General features: G+C 39.5%; 1 long non-coding RNA gene and 1 pseudogene across 1 annotated transcript in view; both read left to right on the forward strand.

Annotated features, from left to right (window-relative positions):
* The window catches only part of LOC130540605 (uncharacterized), a 40,485-nt gene that overhangs the window by 11,685 nt on the left and 9,331 nt on the right, over window positions 1-19,469 (forward strand). The gene's annotated exons all lie outside the window — the stretch shown is intronic.
* LOC100993963 (RNA-binding motif protein, X chromosome-like) lies at window positions 11,161-12,404 on the forward strand (annotated as a pseudogene).

Below are 19,469 nucleotides of genomic sequence, written 5' to 3' on the forward strand. Positions count from 1 at the left end.
TGCTTTTGGTATGTAAAGATAGCTTAAGACTTAAAAAATCAATCTTGGCCAGGCAGAATGGTGCATCCCTGTCACTACTTGGTAGGCTGAGGCAGGAAGACTGCTAGAATACAGGACTTTGAGACCAGCATTGGCAACAGAGCAATAACACCATCTCAAAAAAATTTTAAAAAAAAAGGAAAAAAAATCAATCTTTTCTGTCAAAAATGTCTGATCTCAAAACAGTTGTTTTACTAGAAATTCATGGAAGAATTCAGGGGTGAAGCTGAATTCTGAGTAATGGACATTTTGCTGTGGTGGTATCTACTCTTGCAGTGACAGATGATGACATTGAGTCATTGAGTGAAGAGCTACAAAGCAGCAAGATTTATAATATATTAAAAATAATCTGAATAGTCCAAAAAGTATGATGCCCAGCACACTTTTAGAAAGGTGTATAGTATACACCACTAGCAGACCTGCCCCAAACAGCACACTAAGATTCAATGACCTCTTACTCCCAGCGCTTTGCCAGACATCCCAGAATCAAGGATATCCTGACTGACTTACATCCTGCCACGAATGATCTATTAGTAATCCTGTGATTATCTTCAACCAAACTGAGTTATTCACAATTTTAAAGGCCAAATTTAGGAGTGAGCCTGCCAGGCTACTTTCCAACATCCTGGTTCATAAGGGGAGCCAAAGCAGGTCTGGAATAAATGTCAACAGATGGTTTTAAACAAGTAACTGCAGCCCAGTTTCACCAGAAACATCCACCAATCGAGTCAGGAGAAAGCCTCAGAGCACCTTGTGCCATATAAGTAAGAAGAGTGCCTCAGAGTTTGGGTTGATCCAGAAAAGACCACCACTCTTTTGAGTTCTGTGCTCCTGACAGGACCCTCACTCTCCCTTCTCCCTGTCCCTCCAGCACTCACAGCCTACACCCCTCCTGCCTGGAGACCATCAGGGTTAATCTCATATGCCCTTTACATCTGCTTAAGTCAGACACCGAAAAGAGTGTGGAGCTTCCTTGTCCTCTGGGCTCTTATCCCCATTTGGCTTGCTATATCCACTTTCCTGATGCCATCTACCTGGGGAGATGTCTGAGGAAACCCTTCCACTATATCCCCCTGGAAATCAGAGCCAGTCATCAGCAAATCCCATACATCTTCAATCTTGTACTCTCCCTTGGCCTTCTTGGTCTAACAGAAATCTGACTCTCCCAGGAGGACATTGCTTCTCCAGAAACCCTCTCAAGTGGTTGCTGTTTTATCTCCACACTCCTTGTACCACACAGATCCCTGGTGGGGATAAAAGTTTTCCTTGCCCATCTTGATGCCTGTTGACCACTTCACCCCTCTGCCCTAATACTCTGCTTTTAATCACATCACCAGGGTATACAATCCCCTATTCCCACTTCATTGCTGTCATCTACTGACCTCTAAGTCATGCTCCTTCATTTCTTGAAGATTATATCTCACTTTTGCTCTCATTTAGTTTAAATCAATAATTTCACTGAGACATAATTTAAATAATCATGCAGCTCTTCCTCCCTGTATCCTGGCTTATGTATTCATTGACCTCATCTCCTCCATTGTCTCACACCCTCGTCTAGCCATCATTCCCATGGTCATGTCCTGCACCTTATTATTCGCAATACTTGCAAATTTTACCTAATTTGAGTTTCAAGCAACCCACTCTCTGATCTTCCCCCCTCTTTTAGTGTCCCAATTCCAGGAAGTTTTTGACCCCACAGAGACCTCCAATCTACAGATACCACTCCTTTTCACCACCCCCCGCCCAACTATCAGTACCTGTGGAGGCTTCACTCCCCTCCCCTCCATATCTAGCTTAGAGCGTATTCTCATCTTCATAATTTCTCTCTTCAACTATATTTTCCCTTTCTTGCTTTATTATACTCTTCTTGAAAAGCTCCAACCTCAGTGAGATTCACCTCTTCACTCCCAGCCTACACCTGAGCAGCTGAACCTGGCTGAAGATCAACACACAACCATGCTGACCAGTCTGACTTTAAGTCCATTACTTTAAGCTCAAGCAGGCCCTTGTAACTGCTCAGGAATCATCTTCCAGATCCATTCACTCTTCCACTTTCTTCACTGAGGAAATAGAAACAGTCACATAGAACTTTCAGAAGTTGCATCACTACATTTGACCTAATGCATTTGTCTGTGCCCACATTCGCCTCCTTCCTTCTCGTTACTGTGAATGGATTATCTTTACTCCTACTTCAGGCCAACTTGTCCACTTGTATATGAGATGCCGTCCCCACTCCCTTAGTCAAAAAGGCGTCATTCCAGAAAATCTCTTCTCCTTTTCAGTAATTCCAAAGCAGTTGCACCATTTTATTAATATATTCTCACCAGTCATGTATGAAAGTTTTGATTTTCCCCCACCTTTGCTAGCATATGCTATTTTCCACTTTTTGTCATTTTTTTATCATAGCCATCTTATGTGTTTGAAGTAGTATCATGTGATTTTGATTTGCATTTTCCTAATGGCTAATGATACTGAATATCTTTTCATGCATTTGTTAACCATTTGTGTATATATGTTTTTTCTAGAAAAATCTATTTTAGTTTTTTGTCCATTTTTTTCTTTAAGGTTTTTATGCTTTGCAAATACTTTCTAGCACCAGACATGTAGGAGAAATTTACCCACAACCTTACTACCCCCAGTAATGTAGCAAGTGTTTTTTGTGTTTCCAAGTTTATCTACACACATAATTTTTTAATTCTTTTTTTTTAATTGTGATAAACTACACATAACATAAAATATGCCTAGTACATAGTGGCTGCCAGGTAAATGTATATTTAATGAATGAATAAATGCACAAGTAATGAAATAAAAGTCCCACACCTTAGGCTGACTAGTCCCAGATGCCAACCCCATCTCCAGAACAGTTTCCTGTACTTTTCTGAGAGAAGACTAGAGCTGTTAACTTCTTTCAGCAGTGCTGAGTTGGCAGAGAGAAATTGCTAGCCTTGTTTCCTGGGCTCAGCTGGCTGGGCTCTAAGCTCCATGGCTGGCCCTGGGTTGTGGGGAAAAAGAGAAGGGCAGCTATAGATCACTGCTTGTGTGAAGTAAGCAACACTTGCTTCCGCAAAGAAAATGTCTTCTTTATTCACCTTCACCTCAGCCAGAAGAGCTCCGGATCAGCCAGCTTTGTCCCCAGACGCTTTCTCCTCCATCTCAGGAAGCCGAGAGTCAGAGCCCATTCCCTCAGTTCTGGTGTGTGGTCTGAGTCTCAATTCTGTCTAGCAGACGGCATGGAGGACCCAGGTCAGCAAGGTCATCAGAATGCTAAGAGGAAATCTGATTGATGAGCAAGTGTCAGCAGGAATGAATGGGAACCTTAATTAATGACTTCTGCCCTGTTTCAAAGAAAGGTTCTCTTATAACCAGTTCTCTCTTTTCTCTGAAAAAAAAAATTGGGGTGGGTGAGGAACTGAGGAAAAAAAGGAGGAAAAAACACCCCTATAATCCAAAGTTTTCTAAATGACATAAAGGAGACTTCAAAGACAGGCATGGTAGGTTTTTTATGTGCAAGACTGGTTCAGTGATTCTCTCCTCTCTTTGTTTCCAGGGACAGCTAGGCTCCATTCCAAAGCTAAAAAATAAAAGGCCACTTTGTTCTGAGGGGAGCTAGCTTTTACAAGAAATTTCCTCCTCACCAATGGGGCAAATTAACTGCCTCAGTCCTGGGTACTCTGGGAGCATCTCTCCAGAGCCAGCTCAGCAGTCCAGCTTCCCACTCCTGCCAGAAGATACATATATGCAAAATCCATATAGTCCACTCCACACAGTTAGAAAACTGACTTGATAAAAGTCAGTGGGAGAAGTGTGATAATAGAGGACTCTTCCAGGTTCGTGTGCAACAAAGAGGAGGCAATATCAGCAAAAATAGGCTACAGAGGATTCCTAGAATAGATGGTGTCTGCACTGAGGTTTAGCTTCATAATATTAGTTGTAACTCAGCATTGAACATCTGCCACATGCCTGATCCCGAGGCTGGCTGATGCAGAATATAAAGAGGTAAACGTTCGACTCACAACTCAGCAAGTCACTTCAAATCTGTGCTGTCTGAATCCTCACCTCTAAAGTGGAGATCATAATACCTATTTCCAGATGTTGCTGAAGAAGCGATGAAATGAGATTCCTTAGGTTAAATTCTTATGCAGTACCTGGGACATAGAAGATAATCAATAAATAATAGTTTAGAAAGGCAGAGGGGGGGTCAGTATCCCTGCCCAGTGAAAACAACAAACATAAAAAACACATAATCGCATTGTGATGTTACAAAGCCTACAAGAGGTGTGCACAAAGTATAGGGGAAAAAAAGGATTCAACTGTGAACCTGTCTGGTCTTGGGCTTTTTTTGTTGTTATTGGAAGATTTTTAATTTTCCAATCAAGATTTGATTCTTCCAATTAATATTGTTAAATAGGTCAAAATTTTTAAAGGCTGAAAGGGGAAGAATGGAGATACTCAAAATAGGAAGGTTTCTCTCCTTTGTATTCTGTCAAAAAGGAAGAAGAGAAATCGGGAAAAATAGTTTGGAGGAGATCATCCATAAGCTTGGGATGTTTTTCCATTTGTTTTTGTCACATATGACTTCTTTCATCAGTGTTTTGTAGTTCTCCTTGTACAGATCTTTCAACTCCTTGGTTAAATGTATTCCTACATATTTTTCATAGCTATTGTAAATGGGATTACATTCTTGATTTGGTTCTCAGCTTTATCATCATTGATGTATAGAAATGCTACTAATTTCTGTAGTTTGATTTTTGTATCCTCAAACTTCAGCGAAGTTACTTATAAAATCTAGGAATCTTTTGGAGGAGTCTTTAAGATTTTATAGGTGTAAGAGTATATCATCATGTAACAGTGATAATTTGACACCCTCTTTTCCAATTTGGATGCTTTTCATTTCTTTCTCTTGCCTGATGGCTCTAGCTAGGATTTCTAGTACTATGTTGAATACAAGTGGTGAAAGTAGGCATCTTTGTCTTCTTCCAGTTCTTAGGGGGAATGCTTTCAAGTTTTCTCTGTTCAGTAGGATGTTGCTTGTGGGTTTGTCATATATGGCCTTCATTATTTTGACGTATATTTCTTCTATGCTTAGTTTGGTAATCGTTTTTATCATGAAAGGATGCTGGTTTTTTTAATGCTTTTTCTGCATCTATCAGTGTGATCATATGGTTTTTGTTTTTAATTCTGTTTATGTGGTGAATCACATTTATTGATTTATGTATGTTGAACCAACCTTGCATCCCTGGAATAAAACCCACTTGACCATAGTGTATTATCTTTTTGATCTGCTGTTGGATAAAATGTGCTAGTGTTTTGCTGAGGATTTTGACATCTATGTTCATCAGGGATATTGGTCTCTAGTTTTCTTTTTTGATATGTCCTTGCCTGGCTTTGGTATCAGGATGATGCTAGCTTCATATAATAAGTTAGGGAGGATTCCCTCCTCCTTGATCTTTTTGGAACAGTTTTAGTAGGATTAGTATCAGTTCTTCCTTGTACATCTGGTATAACTGGCCTGTGTAGTCATTTGTTTGGGCCAAATAGGAAAAAAAAAAAAAAGGATTCAACTGTGAACCTGTCTGGTCTTGGGCCTTTTTTGTTGTTTTTGGAAGATTTTTTATTACCGATTCATTTACGCTACTTATTATTGGTGGGTTCAGGTTTTCTATTTCTTCCTGGTTCAATCTTGGGAGGTTTCTGTTTCCAGGAAGGTATCCATTTCCTCTAGATTTTCTAGTTTGCACACATAGAGATGCTCAGAGTAGTCTCTCATGATCTTTTCTATTTCTATTGTACCAATTATAATGACATCTTTGTCATTTCTGATTGTGCTTATTTGAATCTTCCCTTTTTTAATAAGTTAACCTAGTAGTGGTCTATCACTTTTGTTTAACTCTTGTTCTGTTTTTTTGTTTGTGTGTTTGTTTGCTTGCTTTTTAAAGACAGGGTCTTTCTCTGTCACCCAGGCTGGAGTTCAGTGACACAATCATGGCTCACTGCAGCCTTAACCTCCCAGACACAAGTGATCTTCCCACCTCAGCCCCCCAAGAAGCGAGAGTCCAGGGGTGTGCCACCATATCCAACTTTTTATTTTTTAAAAATTTTTTGTAGAGACAGGGTCTCAGTATGTTGCCCAGACTGATATCAAGCTCCTGGGCTCAAGTGGATCTCCTGCCTCATCATCCCAAAGTGCTGGGATTACAGGTGTTAGCCCCCACACTCAGCCTTTCAAAAAACCAAGTTTTCATTTTATTGATCCTTTGTATCATTTTTTGGTCTCAGTTACATTTAGTTCTGCTCTTATCTTTGTTATTTCTTTTCTTCTACTAAATGTGTGTGCGGTTTGTTCTTGTTTTTCTATTTCCTTGAGGTGCAATATTAAGTTGTTAATTTAAGATCTTTCTACCTTTTTGAGGTAGGCATTTAATGCTATAAACTTTGCTCTTAGCACTACTTTTGCTGTATCCCCGAGGTTTTGATAGGTTGTGTCTCTATTTTAATTTGTTTCAAAAAATATTTTTATTTCTGCCTTAATTTCATCATTGACCCAACAATCAATCAGGAGCTGATTATTTAATTTCCATGTATTTTTATAGTTTTCACTGTTCCTCTTTGTGTTGATTTCTAGTTTTATTCTACTGTGACCTGAGAAACTACTTGATATAATTCCAATTTCTTAAAATTTGTTGAAACTAGCCTTGTGGCCTAGCATATGTTCAGTCTTTGAGAATGTTCCATGTGCAGATGAGAAGAATGTATATTCTGTGTTTGTAGGGTAGAATGTTCTACAAATGTCTGTTAAAACCGTACAGTCTAGAATCCAGTTTAAGTCCAGAGTTTCTGTATTGATTTTCTGTCTCAATGATCTGTCTAGTTCTGTCAGAGGGATACTGAATCCTCCAGTATTATTGTACTGGTGTCTATATCTTTTCTTATACCTAGCAGTATTTGTTTCTTAGATCTAGTGGTATCTGGGTACTCTGGTGTTGGGTGCACATATACTTAGAATTGTTATATATTCTTGTTGGATTGATCTTTTTGTCTTTATATAATGACCTCCTTTGTCTTTTTTATGGTTGTTGATTTAAAGTCTGTTTTATGGTTGTTGATTTAAAGTCCGTTTAATCTTATATAATTATAGCTACTTCTGCTCATTTTTTGTTTCTGTTTGCATGGAATATCTTTTTCTACCCCTTTAGTTTGAGTCTGTAAATGTCTTTACCAGTTAGGTTGGTTTCTTGTATGCAGAATATGGTTGGATTTTGCTTTTTTAAATCCATTTCCCTAGCATATATCTTTTAAGTGGAGAATTTTGTCCATTTACATTTGGGTTAGTATTGATATGTAAGGTTTTGTTCCTGTTATAGTGTTCATTGTTACTCTGTTGGTTTGCAGTCTTCATTGTGTAACTGCTTTATAAGACCTAGGAGTTTTATATTTTCCTGTGCTTTTATGATGACAAGTATCACCTTTTCATTTCTATGTTTAGAACTCCCTTGAGCATTTCTTGAAGGGTTGGTCTGGTGGTGAGAAATTCCCTTAGTGTTTGTCTGGGAAAGACTTTTTATTTTTCCTTCATTTATGAATCTTAGTTTAGCAAGATAAAAAATTTCTTGGCTGGCATTTCTTTTCTTTACAAAGACTGAAAATAGGATTCCAGTCTCTTATAGCTGAGAAGTCCACTGTTAGTCTGATGGGATTTCCCTTATAGGTGATTAGATGCTTCTGTCTTTCCTCTTTTAGGGTTTTTTCCTTCATGTTAACTTTAATAGTCTGATGAGTATGTGCTTTTGTGAGGTTCTTCTTGCAATGTATCTTCAAGAGATTTGAGCTTCTTGTATTTGGCTCTATATATCTCTAGCAAGACCAGAGAAGTGTTCCTGAATTATTCCCTCCAATAGGCCTTTCCATACTTGTAATTTTTCCCCTTCTCCTTCTGAAATATCTATAACTTGCAGGTTTGAGCCATATGCATAGTCTCATATTTCTTGAAGGCTCTGTTCATATTTTAAAATTTGTTTTTCTTTATATTTGTCTGACTGGGTTGATTTGAAAGACCTGTCTTCCAGCTCTGAAATCCTTTCTTCTGCTTGGCCAAGCCTATTGTTGCAGCTTTCAACAGTATTTCACACAGGAAAATATAAAACTCCTAGGTTAGCCCCTGTAATCCAGAACTTCTGTTTGGTTTTCTTAATAATATCTGTCTCTTCTTTCATATTCTGAATTGTTTTTCTGATTTTGTGTGTGCGTGTGTGTGTGTTTGTGTGTGTCTCTGTGTGTGTGTGTTTTCAACTTTCTCTTCACTGGATGTTTACAAAATCAATATTTTGAATTCTTTATCTGGCATCTCAAAAATTTTATTTTGATTAAGATCCATTGCTAAAGAGTTAGTGTGGTCCTTTGCGGGGGGTTATAACACTATCTTTAAATACTTTCAGAACTGTTCTTCTGGTTCCTTCTCATCTGGGTAAGCTATCTCTTCTGCTTATTTTTGAATTTACTTTCATTGGGATGAGATATTTTTCTCTCTCTCAAGGATTTGACTACAATTTTTATGGTATTGAGTCCTTTGGCTTCGGTTCTGGGTGCTTCCAGTGGCAAAGACTTTGTGTAGTTTCCTTAGTTATAGATAGCTTTTGTACAGTAGCTTTCTTAAATGCTGGCTGTACTAGCAATGTACTGGGCAGATGAGCAGGCTCTCTGCCTCCTGCATGGCTCGTGTAGCAGAGGCCTCAGGAAGCTAATCTAGTTCCCCGCTGCTGTGTGGTTATGTCAGCAAATTATATTTTGGCTTGTGCAGTTCATCCTCAGTCTGTGGGTGATGCTTATGGGTAACAGCCAGGTGCAGCTGAGGTAAATGGGTATATGCTTGATCTTTGTTTGCCATAAGATGCTCCCTGTTGCCTGACCATCCTGTGGAATAGACCATCCTGTGGAATGCACAGTGGTCTATGCCCCCTGCCCAGTTCCAGGAGAGACCAAGCTTGGCCCGCCAAATTGGGCAGGCCCACCTATTCATCCCCCAGTGGCAGGTGTAAGAACTGGCTCCAAAGTAAAGTTCAGAAGGCAGCCACCAAGCACCTAGAGTTGTGCCTGAGTATGGAGTGGAGAAACTTCTGATTCCCCAAGTGTTCCACCCAGGAAAGGAGGGGTGGCCTAAACACCTAAACAGCGGGTGTGCTGATTGCCTGGAGATAAATCCAGGCATGGAGTAGAGGGGGTGTCACTGCACAAAGATCTCTGTACCTGAAGGAAGAGGTAGCTCAGGTTCCTAATCCAGGTAAGTGAGTATACCAAATTATGCCCCAGCATGGAGCAGAAAGGGCTCCACTGCACCAAGGGACCTCTGAACAGAAAGGAATATTTGACCCACTTGACCCAGGAGGCCAACAGGGGAAGAATGGAGCTACTCAGAATGAGAGGATTTCTCCCTTTGTATTCTGTAAGAAAGGAAGAAGAGAAATTGGAAACATTAATTTAGAGGAGATCAAACTTGTTGCCATTTCTCCTAGCCAGTGAATTCAGAGGTCCTGAGCCATTTGGATGTGTCTTTGAGCCCCTTGGGGAGTGTTGATTTACTCATCAGTTCGCAGCAATTGCAGGAGAGAGGGAACATTTTAAATCACACCAAAGAGATTCAAACAGCAAAATCTGGAGTATGGGAAACTATAGGGGAAAAAATGTCAACATTTCTTCAACAAATAATTTGTGAAGGGTAGAAGTATATTTATTAAATTATACTTGCAAGACTTTGCAACCAAATCAATAAAAAGAAATCACTTGAATCATAGTTTAGTTTTAAAAATAAACTAATTTTTTAGCCAGGCGCGGTGGCTCATGTCTGTAATCCCAGCACTTTGGGAGGCCAAGGTGGGTGGATCACCTGAGGTCAGGAGTTCGAGACCAGCCTGACCAACATAGTGAAACCCCATCTCTACTAAAAAATACAATAAAATTAGCTGGGTACGGTGGCACATGCCTGTAATCCCAGCTACTTGGGAGGCTGAGGCAGGAGAATTGCTTGAATCAGGAGGCAGAGGTTGCAGTGAGCCGAGATCACACCATTGCACTACAGCCTGGGCAACAAGAGTGAAACTCCATCTCAAAAAAATAACATAAAATAATTTTTTAAATTTATGAGACAACTGGGAAAATGTGGAAAATCATTCTATATTTGATGATATTGAGGAATTATGGTTACTTGCTTAGATATAATAGGAGTGTTGTGGTTGCATTGTTTTTTAAGCACTCCTTATCTCTTAGAGATATATACTGAAATAGTAATGATGAAAAGTATGATATCAGAAATTTTCTTACTAATAATTCAGTTTGAGTTAAGGAAAGTGGGTGAGGAGAATATATCTAACAATATTGGCCATGATAATTATCAAAGCAGAGTGATGGGTTCTTGGGGGCTCGTCATACTATTATATTTTTACATATGTTTGAAACTTATAAAAATTAACCTTAACCCCTACCTCACAGCACATAAATGAGTAATTAAATCTGTGTCACAGACCTAAATGTGAAAGCTAAAACTATAAAGATCCTAGAAGAAAACGTAGAGAGTATTTTCATGACCTTGGAGTAGGCAAAAGTGTTTTAGTTAAGACACAAAAGTCACTTTCTTTCTCACACAAAAAATAACAAATCGAACTTCATAAAAACTAAAAACATACGCTTTTCAAAAAAAATAAAAATAAAACCAAAATGAGATGCCATTACACACCCACCAGAATGGCCAAATTTTAAAAAAAGATTGGCCACAAAAAGTAATCAAGGAGATAGAGTAATTTGAACCTTCATGCATTGTGAGTGGAACTCTACAATTTTAAGCCAATTTTAGAAATTGGTCTAACAATTATCATAAACATAAACATATATCTACCAAGCAATTCCACTCTTAGGTATATGCCTAAAATAAACATGTACAAATATTCACAAAAAGTTTTGTAATGTAATACTCATAAGAGCTTTATTTATAATAGCTGAAACTTTAAATAACCCAGATGTCCAGCTACAGAAGAATAGACAAAGAAGAAATTGTTTTTGTTGTGCAGTAGTGCTAGCGACTTCAAGGTTCGGTCCTCGGACCGGGCAGCCACCACTGGTGCTGAGCTGCTCGGAAGCCCCTGTCTGCAAGCTTGTTGAAGCTTGAACCCATTGTCACCCCTCTGACTCACCAGCAAACAAAAACAAACAAACAAAAAATGGTTGAAGTAGATCGCCCAGGAAAGCTCTTCATTTGTGGGCTTAATACGGAAACAAGTGAGAAAAGTCTTGAAGTAGTATTTGGCAAATATGGACGAATAGTGGAAGTACTCTTGATGAAACGAACAGATAAAGAGGATTTGCTTTTGTCACCTTTGGTAGCCCAGGAGACGATAAGGATGCAGCCAGAGACAGGTATGGAAAGTCACTAGATGGAAAAGGCATCAAGGTGGAACAAACCACCAAACCATCATTTGAAAGTGGTAGACGTGGACCCCTACACCTCCAAGAAGTAGAGGCCCTCCAAGAGGTCTTAGAGGTGGAAGAGGAGGAAGTGGAGGAACCAGGAGACCGCCCTCACGGGGAGGACACATGGATGATGGTGGATAGTCCATGAATTTTAACATGAGTTCTTCCAGGGGATTACTCCCAGTAAAAAGAGGACCCCCATTAAGAAGTGGGGGTCCTCCTCCTAAGAGATCTGCACTTTCAGGACCAGTTTGCAGCAGCAGTGGAATGGGAGGAAGAGCTCCTGTATCACGTGGAAGAGATAGTTAAGGAGGTCCACCTCGAAGGGAACCGCTGCCCTCTCACAGAGATATTTATTTGTCCCTAAGAGATGATGTGTATTCTACTAAAGACAGCTGTTCCAGCAAAGATTACCCAAGTTCTCGTGATACAAGAGATTATACACCACCACCACAAGATTATACTTACTGTGACTATGGTCATTCCAGTTCACGTGATGACTATCCATCAAGAGGCTATGGCGAGAGAGAGGGATATGGTCGTGATCGTGACTATTCAGATCATCCAAATGGAAGTTCCTACAGAGATTCATATGAGAGTTATGGTAACTCAAGTAGTGCTGGACCTACACGAGGGCCCCTGCCAGCTTACGGTGGAAGCAGTCGCTATGATGATTACAGCGGCTCACTTGATGGATATGGTGGAAGTCAGACAGTTACTCAGCAGCTGAAGTGATCTCTACTCAAGTGGTCGTGATCGGGTTGGCAGACAAGAAAGAGGGCTTCCTCCTTCTATGGAAAGGGGGTACCCTCCTCCACGTGATTCCTACAGCAGTTCAAGCCACAGAGCACCAAGGTGGTGGCCATGGAGGAAGCCAGTCTGATAGAGAGGGAGGCAGAAGCAGATACTAGAAACAAACAAAACTTTGGAACAAAATCCCAGTTCAAAGAAACAAACAAAAAGTAGAAACTATTCTGTCATAACTACCCAAGGACTACTAAAAGGAAAAATTGTGTTACCTTTTTTAAATTCCCTGTTAAGTTTCCTTCCATAATTTTTATGTTCTTGTGAGGAAAAAAGTAAAACATTGTTTAATTTTATTTGACTTTATGACATTGCTTTTCAACAAGCAAATGTTAAATGTGTTAAGACTTGTTGTACTAGTGTTGTAACTTTCCAAGTAAAAGTGTCCCTAAAGGCCACTTCTTATCGGATTTTTCCCAGTAAACGAGGCAAGCAATTCTTAAGATCTCCACAAAACATCTAGCCATCTAAAATATGGAGAGATGAATCGTTCTGCCCATACAAACAAGCTAGCTATTAGAGGGTGGTTGGGGTATGCTGCTTATAATATATGATATATATTTCCAAATGAAATCTCAATGTTCTCAATATAAAAAACCTGAAATCAGGTGCCTATTACGGAAAGTGCTGTTCACCCAGTAAACCCAAAAAAGCAAATGGATAATGCTGGCCATTTTACCTTTCTGACATTTCCTTGGGTATCTGCAAGAACCTCCCCCTTTTCCTCCCCCAAATAAGATCTTTTAAGTGTGTGTTAAACAGCTACGGAATATTAAAAAAAAGTTTGGCAAACCAAAAAGGAAGAAGAAGAGGAAGAGGAAGCAGAAGCAGAAGCAGAAGACGCAGAAGAAGGAGGAGGAGGAGGAGGAGAAGGAGGAGGAGGAGGAGGAGAAGGAGAAGGAGGAGAAGGAGGAGAAGGAGGAGGAGGAGGAGGAAATTGTTTTGTGTTTATACAATGAATTATACCTACTCAATAATATGAACTACTAACAAGTGAAAACAAGAATGGATCTCAAAACTGTTGTTGAGCAAAATAAACTAGAAACAAAAGTGCATTCTGTATAATTCCATTTATGTGAAGTTCAATAACAGGCAAAACAGATCTATGGTAATGGAAATCAATATAGTGGTTACCTCTGGAAAGGGGTGGCATCACCCAGAAAGAGACATAAGGAAACTTTCTGGAGTCATGAAAATGTTCTAATCTTTTTCTGGATGATGGTCACGTAAGTTTTTATCTATGTAAAAAAATGTACTGATCTATTCCCTTCAGATTGTGCGTTTTACTGACTGTAATGCGTAACTCCATAAAGCAATATTGTAAGAACATAAGAGACAAAAACAGAGACATAAATTACTGACAGCATGATAGACTATGTACTTTAAGAAATATCTAGATGCTGAATAAACTACAACAATTACACATTTAAATGCAAGTCATGGCAGAAAGGAGAACGTAAAAATACAGAGAGAATTGAATAACTGTGTATAAGTAGCAGGAATGTACAAGAAGGAGGCTAGAAGCTAGGAGGTTAGGGGGAAAGTTGAAGAGAAATGATGCCAGAAAGCATGACGGTGAGCTGGAAAATACTTCTAGCCAGAAATCCATAGAGCAAGAAATGGTCCATTGATATTTACATCAATGAAAGCTGTCAGTTGTTACACGCACATGCTGTAACCCCTTTTGTTACACAAACCTTTATGAAAGTATGCCAGACATAACTTTTCTTAATGATGCTTTGAGGGAAATTAAAGGGAAAACTAAATATGTAGCACACCTAGGATGATACAGGCAAGAAGGAAGGAAAGCAACCATAAGGTCTGTGTGATAGTAGGGAAAGAAGAAAACAACCATCCATCTTATACCATCTGAGGACACAGCCAAAAGGCACCATTTATTAATGAAAAGGCTGGGTCCTGACCAGTCACTGGAATTTTCAGTCACTAGTACTGTGTGAAATAAATTTTTGTTGTTTATTAGCTACTCAGTCTATGCATTTTGTTACAGCAGCCCAAAGACAGGAGGCTTCCACCCAAGTAGAGTGAGAAGTAATACATGCTAAGAAAGGTTGGTGTCATTGATGGAAGACTGGTTACATGTGGGGAGATTGATCAAATAAGTAAATATATTAAGTATATTGAGAGCTGGTTCCTCATTGTTAGAAAAGAGAATTATAATTATGAAAAGGAATAAAACTAGCAGGAACCCTGTGATACTGGACTGAAATTGGAAGCATCATGGTTTTCAATATATAGTGATAGATGTAGAAATAAATATATATGTATAATTATGGAAAGATATATATCATTCCTAACTCTATCCCCTGAGAGGGTCTGAGATCAGCAACACTTCACTAGCTATGAGTACAATTTGTACCAGTGTGTGGTTTCTAAAATACCACTCTCTAGTGAAAGAAACCTGGGCTCCTTGGAGAAATGGCTGATTTCAGGGCTGGGGTGGAGAAATTACAAGATAAGCCTAGAATATCTTGTGCTAAAAGACACAGGAGGACTCAGAGAACGATGGGACCACGTCAAAAGGACAGAGAATTCAGCTTAAAGGGGTTCCTACTGACCAAATCAAAGAAAATTTGAGCAGCAAAATAAAAATAGTAACAAAGTATAATCCATTGAATAAAATAAATAAATGAATAAATAAGAAGTTCAAAGGGAAACACATTATTTACATATTTTCAAAGTCCCTACCCATAAAATACTTATTTATTACAAAGTTAAAAATGAGTAAATTTAACTGGACAATCCTGGCAGAGATAATCAAATGATTAAAGTAAACATCATCGGTAGCAGGACAAATTGAAATCATGCATCATTTAATAAGATGCTGTGAAAACACAGCATCATTCCTGCTAGATATGCATAACCTGAATCTAACCATGAGGAAACTTGATGCAGACCCAAACAGAAAGATATTCTACAAAATAACTGGCCAGTAATTATCAAGAGTTTCAAGGTCATGAAAATTAAGGAAAGTCTGAGAAACTGGTCCACATTGAAGAAGTGATAACAACTAAATTCGAGGCTTGATTCTGAATTATAACTTCTGGCTATAAAGCATATTATTGGAGCAACTGGGGTAACTAATGGGATCTGAGGATTGGATGGTAATAATATGCCAATATTAATTTCCTGATTTTGATGATATATTGTTGTTATGGAGAATTGTCAGAATTGGCACTAAAGTATTTGGAGGCAACGGGACATTAAGTCAGCAGCTTACTCTCAAGTGTTTAAGTTTAAAAAATCTGCATATGTAACTTTTTTGGAAGTTTGCCGGTGTTTCAAACTTTTTTAATGAAGCTTTACAGTGAGCCGTAATGGCACCACTGCACTCCAGCCTGGGCTACAGAGTGAGACCTTGTCTCAAAACAAATGGTAATCATGAGGGATTGTTATTTAAAAAGAAAAGAAAAGAGATATTTTAAAGATAATAATGTTAAGAGTTCAATTAAAACACAAGCCATAGAGACACAATGTTTGGCAGTCTTTCTCAGTAATGGTCTCTTGAGAAAATTAAATTCTATTAAAAATATCATGAATGACTTCTTAAAAAATTCTCATAACAATGGTATATAGCTAATACCATTTCTAGATGCAATGGTGAGATGTTAATCCATTACACACACAATGGTGTAAAGTAATGGTAACTTTACACCATTGGGTATATTTTACACAATGGGTACTTCACACCATTGGATACTTTTACACAATGGATGCTTTACACCATTGGGGCATAATTCCTTTGTGGTATTCAGAATAGAAAGCTTAGGAAAGAGAAAAGGGTTAAGAAGAAAGCATGGGTTCCTGGCTTGGAAACTGTGAAGTTGGGAGTTCTATTTACTGAAATTAGAAACACACATATTCCCCCTCTTTTTGGTGTAGAAAGTTCTTCCACATCTAATGTACTGGTTCTTGTCCTTTCTGCCCAATCTACCTGAATGGCCCACCACCAAACTAGCTCCTCATGTCCTAAAACAAAGTTCTTATTTTTCATTCTTCTATACCGCATCTCTACCCTCGGTTGATTGGACTTTACCCTGGAGATGACAGGAAGCCAGTGTTTTGTAACCATCTCTTCAAGGTCGGGGTCTATATAGATGGACTTGTACAATCTCACACCATAACACAGTGCCTGCCACAGAACAGGTGCTCTGTATTGAGTAAATAATTTGGAATGCATTATTTATGATAACTAAACCACTGGGGTTTTTTTAAGCAAGCAAATGACAAGATTTGTATTTACAGGGATTACTCAGGCTACAATGTACAGAATCTTCTAGAGTAGGATTTCTCAACCTCAGCACTATTGATATTTGGACTTGATAATTCTTTGTTGTGGAGGGTTGTTCTGTGCATTGTAGGATTTTTAGCAGCATCCCTGGCCTCTTCCACCAAATGCCAGCAATGTCCCACTGCCCCCAGTTGTGACAATGAAAATAGTCTCCAGTCATTGCAATGTCACCTATGAAGCAAAATTGCTCCTGGTTGAGAACTACTGTCCTAGAGGGAAAAGATGAAAGATCAGTCAGATAGAGGTCGTTTACTGGATAATGTTATAGGGGAAAGAGGGCAGTGCACTTACATTGATTGAAAATGTCTACTATGCGCTGGGGACTTTACATATGTTTTCGTATTTTAAAGTGGGGTATGAGACAAGAGAACCCCACCTCCATCCCAACTGGCCCCTGAAATCCCTTCGGGGTAACCTAAGGTCAATCTCCTAAATTATTAAACCCTAAAACAAACACCATAACCTTCCCTGGCCCCATTTGAGTGCAGTGAAGTCTAATTCCCACGCCATGTCAAAGAGGAGTGTTTGACATTACTCCATGGGTATTAAGTTATTCTGGGTAGGCTTCAAAATCACTTTCCAGTCAGCTCCAAGGGGGAAACAGGCAGAGGTTCTTTGACACAAGCTGGTCAAACTCCATGACTTGGGTGACTTCTTCCTCTGCCCAAGCTCTCGGCCACCCTTGGAGAGCCTCTCCCTGGGGCCCATGCAGTGGCTGAGCCGAGAGCTGAATGCTGGCGCTGGGTCAGTTTTCCTGGTGAGGTCCAACTCAGAGGGACCAGGCAGGTGCCTCTGCATTCGCTCAGCAGTCTAACAACTCGGTCTGCTCCTCTGCTCCCACCAACGCCCGCTGGTTGCTGCTGGTATTAATAACATGAGCAGCAGGAGGCTTCGCACCAGGATCAGGGCTGTCTGGATAATTAGCCAGTGGCCTAGGACCAGTGAGTAAATTACTCTGTGACCTGAGAATCCAGCTGGCTACCACCATCACTCAGGCCTGCTCACTTTATTGCTCTCCCCTCCTGCTGCACTCTGTCTAGTTTACATTCAGAGCATTGATTTCATGCCTTTTTGTTTTCCATCTTAGGGTGAGAAGTAGTCACTTTGGGGAGACTGGTTCTCAGGTCAGTGGGATGGCTGTAGTGACATGGGAAAGAGGAATATTGGAGTTTTTGTTTTGTGCAATCATTTAGTGAGTCCCAGCATGTCATCACCTGCTCTCTGTGGCATTCCCAAATGCATTTCAATCTTTTTTATCAGAGTTGTGACATTCTCTAATAAACTGCATATATATATTTGCATATTGGAGAAGGAAAGGGTAGAGAAAAAACTCTCATGTCACCCCCAACTTACACACTCCATGCCAAGACTATCAAATGGGAAAGTGCATTCAAGTTAATTTTCCCAAATGCTGTGGTCTTCTTGGAGCATTTGCACAAACTGTTTCCTTTGCCTAGAGCACTATTTGTTCTCCCTTTTACCCCACTTTCACTCACCTTTCAAGTCTTTCTTTAGACATTACTCTCCCCAGGAAGCTTTTCCTAACCCATTTGGTTGCTCACTCCTCTGGGCTCCCAAAGCAGCCTATTCCATATTACATGACTAATCCCAGTTTGTTGCAATTACCTGTTTTCTTGTCTGTTACGTCTTTCAGATCATGAGCTTGGTGAGAACAAGAACCAGGCCACATCTGTACCAGGCCCCCATTTAAGTAGCCAATGAAAATTAATAAACTGACATAGAAACATATCAATAAATTCTACTTTCCAGGCAGACCTGATTCCCAGCTTTAACCCAGCCAAGGCACCCACTTAGACACCCAGCAGCGTTCTCCACAGAGTTGTCACAAGCATTCTCAATGGGAAGCCTACAGCTTCAGCAGAACTTCCTTCTCATTTCATGGAATTACCAACTGCATCTCTCCCTCTTTTCAACTCACCAATTTCTATAAATGCATCTGAAGATAATTCTGTAATTCTCATTTAATGTTTACTTTAACTCCATAATTCATCTAAAAAACGCAAATATTCTGGTTTGGCTGGTTAAACTCCTTTGTAACCTTGTCTGAGACATTTACATGCCTTCAGTTTTGATTTCCTCTTGCATAGAATGAATTTGATCTTTTAAGTGCCTTCCATCCTTAAAGTTCTCTGATTCTAAAATTTGAAGTATATTTTGTAACCCTGTACCATTACAACAGTTCCCACTTTGCTGCAAAATCTTTTTGACAAACGGGATATATAAACAAAATAATTAATTAAAATAGAAATACTTTTTTTTTCACAAAGGGGCCATAAAGGAGATCATAGTCGGGCCCCTGCTTATTCCTCTAACCTGTCCCCACTCCACTGCTAACTACAAACTGCTTCCAGTTCCTCTCTGCACAAATGCTTTCCTGGCCAAAATGCTTTTACTTGTGCCATTCCCTCTGCTCAGAATGCCCTTTCTCCTCTGTGTACCTAGCAAACTTCCAATTCTGTGTTGAAACCCACCTGTGGCCACATCTTTTAGGATGTCTCTTTTAACTTGGGATAGAGCACCAAGCAATGGGGAAGAGTTTGGACTGGGAAGTCAAGCAGACCCAGGACTCTAATTTGGCCCACCAAGTGCCAGCTGTGATACTATGGGAACGTGACTTACTTGATCTGACTGAGCCTCAGCCTCCTCATCTGTGAATGGGATGATAGCAGTTCCTACCTCCTGGGGCTGTTGGGATTGAATGAGGTAACTCAAGCAAAGCATTTGGCTCACCTCCAAGCAAATAATATGCACAATATGAGTCTTAGCTATTATTATTAATTTTCCCAAGTTAGAATTAATCATTTCTAATACACATTTTTTTAGCTGCACCTTACATTTCTGC

The sequence above is a fragment of the Pan paniscus genome, chromosome 9, assembly GCF_029289425.2.
Source record: "Pan paniscus chromosome 9, NHGRI_mPanPan1-v2.0_pri, whole genome shotgun sequence".
NCBI lineage: Eukaryota > Metazoa > Chordata > Mammalia > Primates > Hominidae > Pan > Pan paniscus.